Here is a 17,720-nt window from a genome sequence, read left to right on the forward strand (position 1 = left end):
AGGGGACGTTTTTGAAACCCAGAAGGGCCCTGTGACCCAGTCCAATCTGTGGATTGAGTCCCTGCTTTTTCCCTAGACTCTGCTTTGTCCATTCTCTTATGTAATGAGGTCACACTTGCATTTAACATATGCCACATGTCCATCCAATCATGAGTCGGCGTTGCCGACGGAGACACACCACTCATCTGCTCCACCTCCTCCTTGGATGAGCCTTCCGCTTCAGACATGCCGACACGCACACACCGACACCCCCCCACACACACAGGGATATATCTATAAGGGGACAATTCCCCAACAAGGCCCTTTGGAGAGACAGAGAGAGAGTATGCCAGCACACACCCAGTGCCAACTGACACTGGAATAAAACCCAGATATAGCGCTTTTTATATGTATAATAAATGTGTATACACTCACTGCGCCTTACAAATGCCCCCCCCCCCTCTTTTCAGCCCTCTGTCATCGAGTTCAGCAGGGGAGAGTCCAGGAAGCCAGCTTCTCTGCAGCGTTCTGTGGAGAAAATGGCGCTGTTAGTGCTGAGGGATCAAGCTCCGCCCCCTCCAGCAGCGGGCTTCGGTCCCGCTCCAGTATACAAAGAATGGCGGGGGATTTTTTCATTTACTGCCTCCGCAGCCTAATGTACCCTGTTGCCAGTCCAGAGGTTTATATTGCTGCCCAGGGCGTCCCCCCTGCGCCCTGCACCCATCAGTGCCTTCAGTGTGTGTGTAGTGTGTGGGTGCAGTGGCGCGCCTCAGTGAAGATCTGAAGTCTTCTGCCGCCTTTAAGTCTTCTTTTCTTCTTATACTCACCCGGCTTCTATCTTCCGGCTTTGCGAGGAGGATGGCGGCGCAGCTCTGGGACGAACGGCGGGGTGAGACCTGCGTTCCGACTCCCTCTGGAGCTAATGGTGTCCAGTAGCCTAAGAAGCAGAGCCTATCACTTAAGTAGGTCTGCTTCTCTCTCCTCAGTCCCACGATGTAGGTAGCCTGTTGCCAGCAGTGCTCCCTGAAAATAAAAAACCTAACAAAATTATTTTTCAGAGAAACTCAGGAGAGCTCCCCTGTAATACACCCTATCTCCTCTGGGCACAAAATCTAACTGAGGTCTGGGGGAGGGGTGTGGGGGGAGGAGCCAATGCACGCCCATACTAAAAGTTCTTTGTGGTGCCCATGTCTCCTGCGGAGCCCGTCTATACCCCATGGTCCTTACGGAGTCCCCAGCATCCTCTAGGACGTAAGAGAAATATATCTAAAATTAAATAAAGACTATAAAACGTGAATCCTTAACTGCAGACATAACGGAGGAAGATGTCTCGCAGGTGATCTCGAAACTTCATAATAACAAATCTCCGGGACCGGATGGTTTTTCTGGGGAGTACTACAAGATGTTGCAACCACAATTGGTGCCAGTCCTCACTCAACTATTTCAAGGTATCTTGAAAGAACATATTCACTACCCAAATTTTAATAGCGGATATACTATCGTCTTACCAAAACCGTCCCGTGACCCTGAATTGGTGACATCATATAGGCCTATTACATTATTGAACCAAGACTTTAAAATATTAACAAAGCTAATGGCCAACCGCCTTCAAAACATTTTACCTAATATCTTAACACACCACCAATATGGGTTTACTCAGGGTAGATTTTCCATAAAGGGGGTTAGAACTGCTTTGGCTGCGATTGTATCCCAATCCAATCTTTCAGATGCTTCTCCGTCTATGCTTTTGAGCTTGGATGCGGAAAAAGCCTTCGACACCGTGTCATGGGGTCATTTATTGAGGATCTTTGAGATCCGCGAGTTTGGCAGGCCTTTTGCACAATTTTTCAAGTTCCTGTATGATTCCCCGGCCACTACTTTGGTCATTAATGGCGCTTGTAGTTCCCCAATATACATGTCACGCGGTACGAGACAAGGATGCCCCCTATCGCCTTTACTCTTTAATATCGCGTTAGACCCATTATTACGGATCCTACAGTCTTGGTCCGAATTTAGAGGGATTGAGGTGGGATCCCAGGAACTTAAACTCCAAGCATTTGCCGATGATTTGCTCCTCTTTGTCTCGAATCCTGAGACCTCCTTACCTAAGATCTTGGAGAAATTGACGGACTATGCTCGGGTCTCGGGATTTAGGATAAACCCGGATAAATCAGAAGCACTATACTTGGGGCCCACGCTAAAGCCCTCATGGGGTGATCAATACCCCATAGTTTGGGTTGTTAAATCCCTTAAATATTTGGGGGTGCATCTACCACGGCAAATTGAAAACCTATATGACCTTAACATGCGCAGGTTGATTGGGGAGGTGGTCGGGGAATTGTCCAGATGGCGACACTTACTATTATCATATCTAGGCAGAATCCATTTGTTGAAAATGATCTCATTCCCAAAGCTGCTTTATCCGTTACAAATGTTACCTATTCTGTTATCTAATGCGGATGAAAAATTTCTTTACAAATCCTTCAGGGATTTCATTTGGAGATCTAGACGACCCAGGATAGGTTTACTAAAACTTCAACAATCTCGAAATAATGGGGGAGTTAACTTGCCCATCCTAAAACTGTATAGTCATGCAGGAGTCTTGCGATACATTAGAGACTGGCTGCATAGGACGGATTTTTACACTAATTCCTTAATAGACCAATCTTTCTTACCTGAACAACACCTTTTGACTTTCTTACACTCGCAGAAAGAAGACTTGGCAGATGAAGTTGTTAGAAATCCTCTGCTTATGGTGACATGGCGAATATGGCTCTATACACGGAAACAAAATAATTTAAATTGTCACCATTCTCTTTTTCTGCCGTTTGTTTTAAACCCGGAATTCCAAAACGGCACTGCCTCTGTCCCCTTCACAAGATGGGCGGATATTGGGGTTCCGTGGGTTCGTGCATTGGTCAACATGAAAGATCATAGGCCCCTTCTAGTCGAGGAAATACTAACTACATATAAGTTACCCCGATCCCATATTTTGGCAATTCACCAGGCACAGCACTATGTGAGTTCAGTGATCCGAACTTTGTCTCCCACTGACTGGTCGAATCCCCTGGATTTATTACTGGCTAGACCAATGGGAGGGGGAAAGACTATATCCCTACATTATAAGCTTCTCAATTCCCCATTAGACCATGACCTTATTACTACGGGACTCTCTTCTTGGAAAACAACTTTTCCTCAAGTTACCATTGATAAACTGTTGAAGTCCTTATGCTACTCCCAGTCGGTACTTTCTTCAAGTATGTATAGGGAAATGTTCTATAATATATACCATAATGGGTCTCTCTCCCCCCACCGCAGGTTCGTGATGGGTTTGTCTGACACCGATAGCTGCCCTAAATGTGGCAGGTCCAATGCCACCTTTATCCACTGCATGTGGGATTGCCCTGTGATAAGGCAATTCTGGACCTCAGTTAATCGTTTTTCTTCTACATGTCTAGTAAGTTACCTCCCGCTTTCGGCAGAATGGGCTATATTGGGGATACTGCCTACGGCAATCCCGGTCCCAGGTGTAAGTAGAAAATTATTGTTGGTCATCTCAGCAGTAGCACGAAAATGCATATTACAGATGTGGGCTAGTACACAATCCCCGTCCCTTTCTTTGTTTAGAAATAAGCTATACTATGTTTTCCATATGGATTGGCTGGAAACTACCTTACATAAGGAGTCTCATACGTCTTCCTTTTTTCAATTATGGGAGGGCTTTATAGATTCGCTGAACCCAGAGCTCAAGCGCCAGATACACACTTGCTTTAGACATACCTCTTGGTATGAAACACGCAAGCTCTTGGAAGATCCTCCAATATTTTTGGATCAACCATATTGACTTTTATTCTTTTAGGAGGTGATTCCGGAGAGAGGTGGTGGGGAAGGGGGAGGGAGACCGCCGACCATGCCTGAATAGGGGATCTATAGCTTTGTACTGACTCTCAATGCTTACATGGATGTGTTTTCTTGTAATTGTTACATATTGATTTTGGTAATATGCTTTGCCCATTGTACCAGTATATCTATTATTTTCGATGTATGGAAAGATTAATGTTATGTATGATTATGCTCTGATGAATAAAGAGAATTTATAAAAAAATAAAAAAATAAAAACTATAATAAGGAGATTTATGGTAGACTTACCATTAGTAAATCTCTGCGAGGTACACTGGGTTCCACAGGGAATACATCGGGGTGTAGATCTGGATCTTGATCCAGAAGCACCAACAGGCTAAAGCTTTGGACTGTCCCAGAATGCATTGCGGGGCCTCCTCTATAATCCTGCCTCCAGGCACTGTGAGCTCAGTTTTGGTAACCAGTCCAATGCAGAAACAGGTAAAAGAGAAGGCAGATGTTAGTCACATAGAACCACGTTCTCACGACAGGAGATGGGACTAGCGGCTAATGCCATACAGACCCAAAGAAGCTAAGTGCGTCAGGGTGGGCGCCCTGTGGAACCCAGTGTACCTCGCAGAAAGAGATTTAACCATGGTAAGTCTACCATAAATCTCCTTTTCTGTAGCAAAGTACACTGTGTTCCAGGGGGAATACATCGGGGATGTCCCAAAGCAGTTCCTCAAGGGAGGGAATGCACCTTAGCGGGTATGAAAAGCCGGTGTCCAAAGGAAGCATCCTGGGAGGCGGAAGTATCAAAGGCATAGAACCTAATAAACGTGTTCACTGAGGACCACATTGCCGCTTTGCACAATTGTTCTGCGGACGTGCCATGACGGGCCGCCCAAGAGGGTCCAACAGACCGAGTAGAATGGGCTTTGATAGCGCATAAGCTTGTGCAATTACCATTCTAATCCATTTGGCCAAGGTTTGCTTATTTGCAGGCCAGGAACACGTTTGTGGAAACCAAACAGTACAAAGAGGGTATCTGACCTCCTGATAGAGGCAGTCCTCTCCACATATATACGGAGAGCCCATACCACATCCAAAGACCGCTCTTTGGAGGACAAATCAGACGAGATGAAGGCCAGTACTACAATCTTTTGGTTAAGGTGAAAAGATGACACCACCTTAGGCAAATAACCAGGGTGAGTTCGAAGAACTGCCCGGTCACGGTGAAATATCAGGAAAGGTGGACGACAGGACAAAGTGCCTAGGTCTGACATCCACCTAGCGGAGGCAATAGCCAGTAGGAACAGGACCTTGACCGTGAGCCATTTAAGGTCCAGTGACTCAAGAGGTTCAAGTGGAGACTCTTGCAGGGCATTCAGGACAACAGACCGATCCCATGGAGCCACAGGAGGGACATAGGGAGGCTGAATCCATAAAACACCCTGTGTGAAAGTATGAACGTCAGGAATAGACGCAATTTTTCTCTGAAACCACACCGACAATGCAGGTATATGAACCCTGAGGGAGGCCAGACGAAGTCCTAACTCCAGGCCTTGTTGCAGAAAAGCCAGAAGTCTGGAAGTACTGAATTTGTAAGCATTGTAATTCTTAGCAGCACACCAGGTGAAGTAAGAATTCTAGGCCCTACAATAAATCTGCGCAGATGCCGGTTTGCAGGCCTTCAGCATAGTTTGGATGACCGCCTCGGAGAATCCCTTGGCCTTCAGGAGTAAGCTTCAAGAGCCACACCATCAAAGGCAGTCTGACTAGGTCTGGATAGACACAAGGGCCCTGAACGAGGAGGTCTGGGCATTGAGGAAGTAGAAGAGGGTGCTCTATCAATAGACCCTGCAGGTCTGAGAACCAATGCCGTCTGGGCCACAGCGGAGCGACTAGAAGTAGTATTCCTCCTTCTTGTTTGAACTTCCACAGTACTCTGGGCAGGAGTGACACTGGAGGGAACACGTTGGGCAGATGAAAGTTCCATGGAAGTGCCATAGCGTCCACAAACTCTGCTTGAGGATCCCTGGTTGTGATAGTGTTGAGACGCCATCTGGTCTACATCTGGTAGACCCCACTTGTTCACTAGTTGTTGAAAGACTTCCTGATGACGACTCCACTCTCCGGTGTGCACGTCCAGAAGACTGAGGAAATCACCTTCCTAGTTGAGGACTCCTGGAATGAACACTGCCGATATTGCCGGCAGAAGGCGTTCCACGCAACGAAGGAATTTTGACACTTTCATCATTGCAATTCAGCTTCGATGGTTTATGTACGCCATCGTGGTGGCGTTGTCTGACTGTACTTGAACAGGCCTGTTCTGTATCAGAGGCAGGGCAAAAGACAAAGTATTGAACACTGCCTGCAATTCCAGAATGTTTATTGGGAGGAGTGATTCCTCCATGGCCCACCAATCCTGGAAAGAGTGTTGCTCCAACACCGCACCCCTAACCCTTCAGACTGGCGCCTGTAGTCAGTAGGACCCAGTTGGGGGTCCAAAAGGGACGGCCCTGCTCAACTGCTGGTCCTGTAGCCACCAGGTCAGTGACAGGTGAACCTCCGGAGTCAAGGAGATCATGTGAGACCTGATCCAATGAGGCAGGCCTTCCCACTTGGAAAATATTAAGCTCTGTAGAGGGTAGGAATGGAATTCAGCATACTCTACCATGTCGAAAGCTGACACCATGTGGCCTAGTACTTGCATCACCGAGTGTACCGACACTCTTGGATGAGAGAGGAAGTATCTAATCCTGTCCTGAAGTTTAAGGATCTTCTCTGGAGACAGAAACAGCCGTTGACTATGTATGTCCGGTAGTGCCCCCAGGTGCACCATGCTCCGAGCAGGGACCATCCAGGACTTCTTCTAGTTGATGAGCCACCCGTGGGCTTGTAGGAAGTTTACCACCAGTTGTAGATGACTGAGGAGGACATCGTGGGAGTTTGCCAGAATCAGCAAATCATCCAGATATGGCAGGGACCTGACTCCCTGCCGATGGAGATGAGCCGTCATCACGGCCATAACCTTGGTGAAGACCCAAGGGGCCATGGCCAGTCCAAATGGCAGAGCCTGGAATAATTGGGAAAGGTTGCCAATAGCAAACCGCAGACATTGCTGGTGCGATATGCAGGTAAGCATCTTGGATAACCAGGAATACAATATATTTTCCGGGTCCATGGCCAGTACAATTGAGCGCAGTGTTTCCATACGAAACTTGGACATTCTCACAAACTTGTTCAGTGATTTGAGGTTGGAAATAAGCCGGAAAGACCCATCAAGTTTCAAGACTAGAAACAGGGTCAAGTAGTATCTTCTGCCTCTCTTGGACAGAGGTACCGGCACTACCACTCCTGTATCTTGGAGGGAACGTACAACCATCAGTAAAGCTTGCGCCTTTAATGGATCCGAAGGGATAACCAATGTGCAGAACTGGCAAAGGGGGCTGTCTCTGGGAAGTGACTGCATACCCATGAGAAATAACTTCTCGCACCCATGCGTCCGAAATGGTCATTAACCAGAACTGGATGAATTGTAAAAGTCGGCCCACCACCCAGGGCTCCCCTAGGGGGAGGCCTGTCCCATCATGCAGCAGGCTTGTCATGAGAAGCAGGCTTAGTGGTTGTTGGGAGCACGAGACAATCTCGTGTATGCCTGACCTTTGCTTTCCCTTAAGGCAGAAAGCAGCGAAAAGGTGTACCGTTTGCCTTCTGTGCAGAAGGAGTAGCATTTGGGAGAAAGGCAGCCATAGTAGCCGCCGATTCAGACCCCATTTTAAATTAGGTCTTCCCCAAATAAGATGTCCCCAGTAAAAGGGGAATACCTCCAAGGACTTTTGGAGTCCAGGTCCACCATCCACGACCTCAACCACAGAATACAGCGAGCCAGGACACACCCACCTCAGGGGACGCCTCCTGGTGAAGAAAAAGGTGGAGGTGGTATTGTGAGACAGGGAATGTCTGGCATTGTCAGAATATCCTCGGGCAGCTCATACTCTAATGCCTGATCCAGTCATCAATCTATTTTGTAGCCCCAAGAGGACGCAATCGTGGTCTATGTACAACACCTGTAAGGGAGTAATAGACTTCAGGCATCCCTCCACATGCTTATCTGTCTGTTCCTACAGTGAGGGGACAGTGGTGAGAGGCAGAGTGGACGACACCCGATGGGTGACACATGAGTTCACTAGCAGTGAATTACCTACCCATAATATAACTCTGCATTGGGAGGATATTGAGCTTATGCCCGTTGTAGACAGGGGGAATGTCTTCCCTGGATTAGACCAGGAGTCTTGTCTGATGTACACTTAATGGTCAGAATGTGGTAACAGAGTTTTATTTCCCCTCTGACGTGTGAACATATCAGTTTGCTTAACCACAACAGGGGAATCCTCTTATCATCAGTGATTTGGATTTGTTACCCAGTAACCACAAGGGCAGTGGCATCATTTAGCGATGGAAAATCTTTGTTAGGAACACCTAACATAGGGACTGACAGGACAGCATGATCCCCCTCTCTTCAGATAAAATATCAGAGAGATTATTGGATAGGGAGGAAGAAGCAGCCCACTCAGATGACCCAGAGACACGGGAGTGACCTGGAATAGGGTTTTGCCTGACCAGGGAATGAGTCATACGCTACAATCCGTGAGGCAACATTTTCCCACCCAAAGCTGAGTAACCATGGGGACATCAGTGACTGTAATGTTACAGGTGGTCCAATAGGGGGCATAAAGTGTTCAACTAGAGTACCCAGTAGGTTTGAGAATGCAGCTCAGGTTGGCTCCTGATTGATTACAGGAGCTGCGGACTGACTGACAGATGTATGAGACATAGCACACAGACCATCACAAAAAATTTCCCCTCAGGAGCTTCCCCAGATTTACTGCCCTACATGTTAAACATTATAGACAAATGCAACAGAGAGCGGTTTAGTACGATGAAGCCAGACAAAGTACAATGGGGGTCATTCCGAGTTGATCGTAGCTGTGTTTAAATTTAGCACAGCTACGATCTTCTTCCCTGACATGCGGGGGTGACGCCCAGCACAGGGCTAGCCGCCCCGCATGTCAGTCCGGACCCCTCGCAGAAATGCAAAGGCATCGCACAGCGGCGATGCCTTTGCACTTCTAGAGTAGCTCCCGGCCAGCGCAGCTTTAGCGTGCTGGCTGGGAGCTACTCATCGCTCCCTGGCCCGCAGTGGCTGCGTGTGACGTCACGCAGCCGCTGCGGCCCGCCCCCCGTTTGGTCCGGCCACGCCGGACCAAACCCACGAAACAGCGGCCAAACGCTGCCGTTCCACCCCCTCCCGCCCAGCGATTGCCTCTGCCTGTCAATCAGGCAGAGGCGATTGCATCCCTGCTATGGCTTTCGGCCGCCTGGCATGCGCCGGCGCACTACGGCACCGGCGCATGCGCAGCAGGGACCCGTTTGCTCTGCTGCATTAAAACAAAGCGAGCGAACGGGTCAGAATGACCACCAATACCTGCAAATAAATCCATTAGCATGTGACTGAGTATCCAGTACACAACACCTGCAAATAAATCCGGTATTATGTGACTGAGAACACAGTACAATACACGTAATAGGTAAATACTGTGACACACTATACATGGACCCAGACGCACCTAGTCCCCAGGGTACAGAATGCACTGATAGATATATCTGGAATACACCTCAGTGAAATCACATAGCAGATACAGGCACACACAGTCATGTTTGCAATGCAGATAATAGTTTTCATGACAATAAAATTGCATTATATATATATATATATATATATATATATATATAAAACAATGCCCGGTCTGAGACCGGCTGTATATATCAGAATACTCGTACAATATATTCTGGCACAGGAACACTTATTCTTAACTAACACTGTCTTATTATCGACATGTAGAATACATAAGTGTTTGTAAAACCACGACGCTAATGTACAAAGGAGACCTTGCCCTGCAGTCCTGGAGACCAGTCGAATCTATTTTAGAAAATGGCGCCCAGCGTCTCAGTCAGGGAGTGAGGGAGAGTGTGAGGCAGCTCCAGGGTGGGAACACCAGCAGTAGGTGGCACCCTGAGCTGAGGGAAAGGCTACAGGTCATGCGCCTTTTCCCCTATGCTGGTCCTCACCACCAGGTACTATGGAGCCTTATTAAAGTAGATACTTTACTATCCGACCTGTGCTCCCATGCCCTGGTGGATATAGTGGGGAGGTGATGGAGCCGCAGCACAGTATGTCACACTGACATTTGAAGTGCTGTAGCCCTTGAAGTCTTCTAAAAAGATTTTTCAGGGCTGCCTAGCGCAGTCCCCCTGTTAAGTGACCTGTTTCATATAGGCACCAACTCTAAAACTGAGGCGGGGTTACAGAGGACGCCCCGCAATGCATTCTGGGACAGTCTAAACCTTTGCCTGTTGGTGCCTCTGGCTGAAAATCAATTTCTACACCCCGATGTATTCCCTGTGGAACACAGTGTACCCCGCAGCAGAAATTATGTTTATATGTCATCCTTAGGGTCACTTATGTGGTGAGGTACAGGATTCACTTCTGTTTGTCCACATAGGTTATAATTGGCAGACACAAGCACTGCTTTTGCTTATTACATTGACCATAAATAATTTGAATTGGTCCTGGACCACTAACCCAGACTACTCCTGCAAGTGTCCCGTGGCACCCAGTTTGGGTACCACTGTCATAGGGGGTTGATTCAATGCAAATAGCGTTCCACATCGTCCCTACGTTTTGGATGTTAATTTGCTTCCATAGTGGCACATACTGTACCTCCCAACTGTCCATATTTCAGCGGGACAGTCCCCGCTATTCGGACAGTGTCCCACAGGTGGGGGGTTGCGGGTGGGGGGGGGGGGGGTCAGGTTGGGGAGCCTTTGATCACTGCTGCTCTGCATAGTAAAGCAGCTGGTGATCTCTGGATAGATTCCATGCGCATGCACATAGCATCTAAACAGTACATCGCAGCGTGCCTGGGGGCTGGCCAGCTGCTCTGAGAGTGCTGGGCACATCCCCAAAATGATTCAAATGTGGGACGTGACGCCCGGCCCTGCCTACACACTCGAAGACCCATCCCTTTTTCGGAAGTCACGAAACTTCAAAGTTGGGAAGTATGGTGGCATTCCTCCAAACTATCCAAATTTTGGCGGTACAGTACCGTTTTGGGGGGCACTCTCTCCCTGTCCCATCCGAGGGCCACAGTGTACTAGGGAGGCGAGGTGGGATGCGCAACTATTCACAGGAGACAGAGGGGCTGGGGGCATGGCCAACAGCTCACAGAGCATTGAACATGCCCCCACAAATACGAAAACAGGAGATGTGGTTCACGATTGTGGCATTCCTGTGAAGCCACGACCAATTTTGCCATGGCCACACCTTCTTTTTTTGGGCTCACACTGGAGTCCCGATCTGGACACTCACAATGTTGGGAGGTATATTAGTGGTGCATTAAAAAAGCTGCAGTTTTGCTGCCATGGTGGGGATAGGGCATAGTTGCCTACCTTGTTGCAACCTCCTCCAGGAGGTGGCAGCGTGGTAGGCGCATGGGGGTGTGGCTGGTGGCAAGGTGGGCTGTCCGGGGGCCTGGCCGGCGGTAAAGTGGCCAGTCCAGGGGCGCAGCATCACGATTGCGTCATCATGGCTCCGCTCCTGGCTATACAGTGCAGAGAAAACAGGCACTGTATAGCGGGGCAGAGCTATGATGATGCAATTCAGTGCGAATTGTGTCATCGGATCCCCTTGGACCGCCCACTTGTTCTCTGTTATGGGCGGCTGAGGGGGGATACAGGGGGCTGGCAGGGTAAGCGGGAGACTTGCCCACTTTTCTGGGGAGCCGAGAGGGCCACACGATTTTCAGGAACCTCCCGCCCATTCCGGGAGGGTAGGCAAGTGGGATAGTGAGTACTGTATAATACGGGTGTGCACCGGCTACTTTTCGTGTTTTGGTTTTGGATCTGGATCTTTCTTCGTGTTTTGGATCTGGATTGGTTTTGCCAAAACCACCCTTGCGGGTTTTGGTTTTGGAGCTGTATTTTTGGGGGAAAAAGCATAAAAACAGCTAAAATCACAGAATTTGTTTTTTCTATTGTTCCTATGCTATTATTAATCTCAATAACATTCATTTCCACTTATTTCCAGTCTATTCTGAACACCTCACACCTCACAATATTGTTTTTATGCCAAAAGGTTGCACCGAGGTTGCTGGATGACTATGCAAAGCAAAACAAGTGGGCGGCACAAACACGTGGCCCATCTAGGAGTGGCACTGCAGTGGCAGACAGGATGGCAGTTTTAAAAACTAGGCCACAAAGTGTACACAATGCAAAGAAAAAAAAGAGGTGCAAGATGGAATTGTCCTGGGCCCTCCCACTCACATGTTGTATAAACAGGACACGCACACTTAAACAGACGAATCATTTCAGAGCCACGTTCTGCCACACGACTGTGGCTGAAATTATTGGTTCATTTGGGCCCCCACAAAACAAGCTGCCAATGAATCTGTCCTTGCACAAACTGACTCTACAGAGGCAAGATGTCGTCCTCATTCTCATTGACCGATTCCTCAACCAATTCAGTGTTGTGTACATCCTCATCCTCACAGAGTATTAATTTGTCCCTGCTGGAATCCACCACCACAGGTCCCTCTGTACTGTCTGGAGGCTGGTCTTCCAGGAAGAATTGCTAATTCATTTTGATGAACATCATCCGCACTACGTTGTGTGGAAGTAACCTCCTACGCTTATCACTGACAAGGTTACTGGCTGCACTAAAAACTCTTTCGGAGTACACACTGGAGGGGGGGGGGGGGGGGGGGGGGCAACTTTGGTAAAATAGAGCCAGTTTGTACATGTCTACTTGGATACTGTCACCGATGTAATCCTCCACCATTCTTTCAATGGTGACAGCATCATATGCAGTGACAGTAGACATATCAGAAATTGTTGGCAGGTCCTTCAGTCCGGACCAGATGTCCAAAGTTGGTCCTGCCTGCCCTGCATCACCGCCAGTGGGTTGGTTAGGAATCGGATATCTAAGTTGTTTCCTGGCAGCCCCAGTTGTGGGAGAAAATGAAGAAGGAGCTGTTGCCGTGTCACGTTCCGCTTCAGCTGACAGTGCTTTCACCAGCAGGTCTTTGCACCTCTGCAGGCTTGTGTCCACCGGAAAGAGAGACACCACGTAGGCTTTAAACCTAGGATCGATACGGTGGCCAAAATGTAGTGCTCTAATTTCAACAGATTGACCACCCTCGGATTCTGGCAAAGCGAATGAAGGGCTTCATCCTCAAGTCCCACATACCGAGTGGAATTGCTCCGTCTTAGCTCCTCCTTCACTTTTTCCAGCTGTTTCTGAAAAAGCCTGATGAGGGGAATGACCTGACTTAAGCTGACAGTGTCTAAACTGACTTTTACGTGTGGCAAGTTCAAAGGGATGAACCTTGCACAACACGGAAATCATTCTCCACTGCGCTTGAGTCAAGTGCATACCCCCTCCTTTGCCTATGTCATAGGTGGATGTATAGGCTTGAATGTCCTTTTGCTGCTCCTCCATCCTCTGAAGCATATAGAGTGTTGAATTCCACCTTGTTACCACCTCTTGCTTCAGGTGATGGCAGGGCAGGTTCAAGAGTGTTTGCTGGCTTTCCAGTCTTTGGCACGCAGTCGCTGAATGGCGAAAGTGTCCCGAAATTTTTCGGGCCACCGAAAGCATCCCCTGCACGGCCCTGCCGTTTCTCAAAAAATGCTGCACCACCAAATTCATTGTGTGAGCAAAACAGGGGACATGATGGAATTTGCTCTGATTTAATGCCCGCAAAATATTGGTGGCATTGTCTGATATCACAAATCCCCAGGAGAGTCTATGTGGGGTAAGCCATTGGGCGATGACTTCCCTCAGTTTCTCTAAGAGGCTGTCGGCGGTGTGCCTCTTACTGAAACCGGTGATACACAGCGTAGCCTGCCTTGGAATGAGCTGGCGTTTCTGAGATGCTGCTACTGGTGCCGCTGCTGTTGTTGCTGCGCAAGGCAATACATCTACCCAGTGGGCTGTCACAGTCATATAGTCCTTAGTCTGCCCTGTTCCACTTGTCCACATGTCCGTGGTTAAGTGGACAGTGGGTACAAACACATTTTTTAGGACACTTTTTCTGATGTCTCTGTACATTCTCGGTATCGCCTGCCTAGTGAAGTGGAATCTTGTAGGGATTTGGTACCGGGGGCATACTCCCTCCATCAATTGTCTAAATCCCACTGCACTAATGGCGGATACCGGATGCACATCTAACACCAACATAGCTGTCAAGGCCTCAGTTATCTGCTTTGCAACAGGATGATTGCTGTTGTACTTCATCCTCCTCGCAAAGGACTGTGGGACAGTCAATTGCTTAGTGAAAGAAGTAGTGGTGTTCCAAATTCCTCTCCGGGATGATGAATGACTCCCAGCAGCAACAGCAGCAGTAGGCGTAGCAATGCCGGATCCTCTGGAGGAATCCTGGATAGGAGAGGAGTCAGTCATGCCAGTTACATGGCCTGCAGGACAGTTGCTGGTGGGGTTTGCAGTCACTTGGATACAACAAGACAAAGGGATTTAGGTGTCCCTGGACTGCTTACGGTTTTAGCAACAGTTTCTGAACTTGACAGTGACTTTTTATGAACGCGCTGCAGGTGACGTAAAAGGGAGGCTGTTCCTAGGTGGTTAACGTCCTTAACCCTACTTATTACACCTTTACATAAGGTCCATATGGCAAGACAGTAGTTGTCCGGATTTGGATAGAAATAATTCCAGACCGAAGAGGTGGATTCTTTGGTCTTCTGCCCAGGCATGACAATGGGCTTATTCATCCCATGGACAACAACTGTCTTTCCCGGTGCCTGATTTAAACAAACCACATCACCACCAGTATCCTCCTCATCAACTTCCTTCTCAGCGCCAGCTACACCCATATCCTCATCCTGGTGTACTTCAACAGTGACATCTTCAATTTGAATATCAAAAACTGGACTGTGGGTGCTCCTTCCAGCACTTGCAGAGGGCGTGCAAATGGTGGAAGGAGCCACCTCTTCCCGTCCAGTGTTGGAGAGGTCAGGCATCGCAATCGCCGACACACTTGGACTCTCCTTGGGGATTTGTGATACCATCGTAGAATGCACAGTTCTTTGCTGTGCTTTTGCCAGCTAAACTCTTTTCATTTTTCTAGTGGGAGGATGAGGGCTTCCATTGTCATGTGAAGCTGAACCACTAATCATGAACATAGGCCAGGGCCTTAGCCGTTCCTTGCCACTCCGTGTCGTAAATGGCATATTGGCAAGTTTACGTTTCTCCTCAGACCATTTAAATTAATTTTTTTGGGTCATTTTACTGAACTTTGGCTTTTTGGATTTTACATACCATCTACTATGATATTGGGCATCGGCCTTGGCAGACAACGTTGATGGCATTTCATTGTCTATGTCATGACTAGTGGCAGCAGCTTCAGCACTAGGAGGAAGTGGTTCTTGATCTTTCCCTATTTTATCCTCCAAATTTTTGTTCTCCATTATTTTTCTGGAGTTCTATAACAATATGCGGCACAGTAGAGTGTACCCCTAAACCACACACACACAGATGAACAAAATTAAGTATTTTCAGGTGAGCGCAGTACTGAAAATAATGCTGCCTGGGTCCAATATAAGGAAGATAAACACTAATCTTCAATAGTACAGAAAAAGAGAATTGCAATATGGGACCCCTGGCGCACAATATTCATAGATGTATGTTGTACTAATTAGTACTGGATCATTAAACCACCATGTGCATTTTTATACACACAAGCATGACATTTTATTAAAACAAAAACAATTATACATATACCATGTTAAAACATATAATGTGCAATAAAAGCAAATTTATCGTGCAAAATGAGCAACTTTGAGTGAGGTAGATAGGAGCCAGGTGACTTGATGAAAGTGCCTTAGTGCTTATATTCTCCTTAAATGGAGACAATCTCTCACCATAGTCCGTAGGTGCGGTGGGCTAGCTTTAGAAATATCTGGGGTCCTAGGTTGAATGGCCCAGCACCACCGCACTGTGCGTGTCAGCTTGAAGTCTCCTGCTCCAGAGCATACCCCTCACTTCTCCTCCTCCAAATAACGCGTTTCGGTCCTTCAATGGCCTTTCTCAAAAATGGATGAGGAGTATCCAAATTACCTGCTTTATATACTATCCATAATGACTCCATAATTACCAATAATTCATTAATCAATCACAGCTGGTACTTCCGGATTCACTCCCGGAAATGACACGCTTGCTTTCCGGATTCGCTTTCCGGAAGTGACGCGCATGCGTTCCACCAGTGGTTACAAACATTGGAAAGTTCCTATACATAGACGCGACTTCCGGGTATTTACTCCGCCGGTCACGTGTTTGCGGTTAACTCCTGACCGGAAGTTGCGTGTTTGCGGTCCAAAGGTCACTTCCTCCATATCGACTACTGGGTTTTTGCGTTCCACAGTGTATTTAGATGTAAACGGATTGTAGTTTCATTTTCTTTTATATCCAAAACCACAGCCATTTTTCCAATAATATACTATATGCTGATCCATCATCTCTTGCTGAAGTTTGGGGACGAGTACTCCATGCATAGTTCATTCACATGCGTTGGTGACAGTCAGATACACCCCATCCTGACCAACCTCGGTGGTACTTTATATTCCCAACCTGTCCATCCCTATTACCCGGGTGGGGTGCTCAACTGTCACAAGAATTCATTTCCATGGATACATAGAATAAATAGAGATAAAAAAGAAAAAGGTAAATTCAAGGTAAAGAACAAGATGGAATTAAAAAATATGTGTTAAAATTATAAAAACCATTTTAACTCAAAATCAACATTCAATCCATTCGGTTTCAGAGAATTTAACATGTAGATCCACCTCATTTCACTTTGTGCCAGGCGGGTTTCTACATTATTACTCCTCCAATTGGATTTAATTTGCTTTATGCCCATATACCGCTTGATTTTAGCTTCACATTTTCCATGGGTGATCCTAAAATGTTCTGATAAGGGGTGGGATTTTAATCCCTTGCGGATGTTGTACACATGCTCGGCTACTCTTGTTTTCAGGGGTCTAGATGTTTTCCCTATATACACGTAGCCACACCCACACTCAAGCAGATAAATTAAATTTTTCGAATGACATGTGATGAAATCTTTGATTCTGTGGACTTTACCCTTATATTCTCTTTTTCTAAACCACACACACATGGCAAAGCCTGTAAAAATTATTTGGATAATAATAACCCTTTTATTTGGAGTTATTATAATAATATGCACTGCAATGGACTGGACTTATACAGCAGCACCACTGGACTTATGGCTGCACAGGACACCACCACTGTGACTGGACTGATGCAGGACAAGACACCACCACTGGACTGATGCAGCACAAGACAGCACCACTGGAATGATGCAAAAGAGCAGCTCGCCACCCCATGCGCCATGCCACTTTCCCGCACAGACAATGAGAAGACACGTCCTCTCGCTACACTCTCCAGGACTGCAGTGAAGATGGCGGGGGCGGAAGGCGTGAAATATACAAAGTCCGGATCTCGCGAGAATCCGACACCAGGATAATGAAGTTTTGCCTCGTTCTGGGAACAGAGTCTGGTGGGAAAACCCAAGCCGGACTTGGTTCCCGACTCGGATCAGGGGTGTTCGGTGTGGTTTGGATTTCTAAAATCCGAACACGCTCATCCCTACTGTATATGTAGACTTGCCACAATATCCCTTTAATATGGAACACCTATGATTTACACAGGTTTTGTGGCTGGCTAAATTCAAGCCTGCATTTCACCTGCTTGTAATCAGTCACTAAACCTGTGTAAACCATAGGACCTGGTTTAAAGGGATATT

This window comes from Pseudophryne corroboree, chromosome 10 (genome assembly GCF_028390025.1).
Source record: "Pseudophryne corroboree isolate aPseCor3 chromosome 10, aPseCor3.hap2, whole genome shotgun sequence".
Lineage (NCBI taxonomy): Eukaryota > Metazoa > Chordata > Amphibia > Anura > Myobatrachidae > Pseudophryne > Pseudophryne corroboree.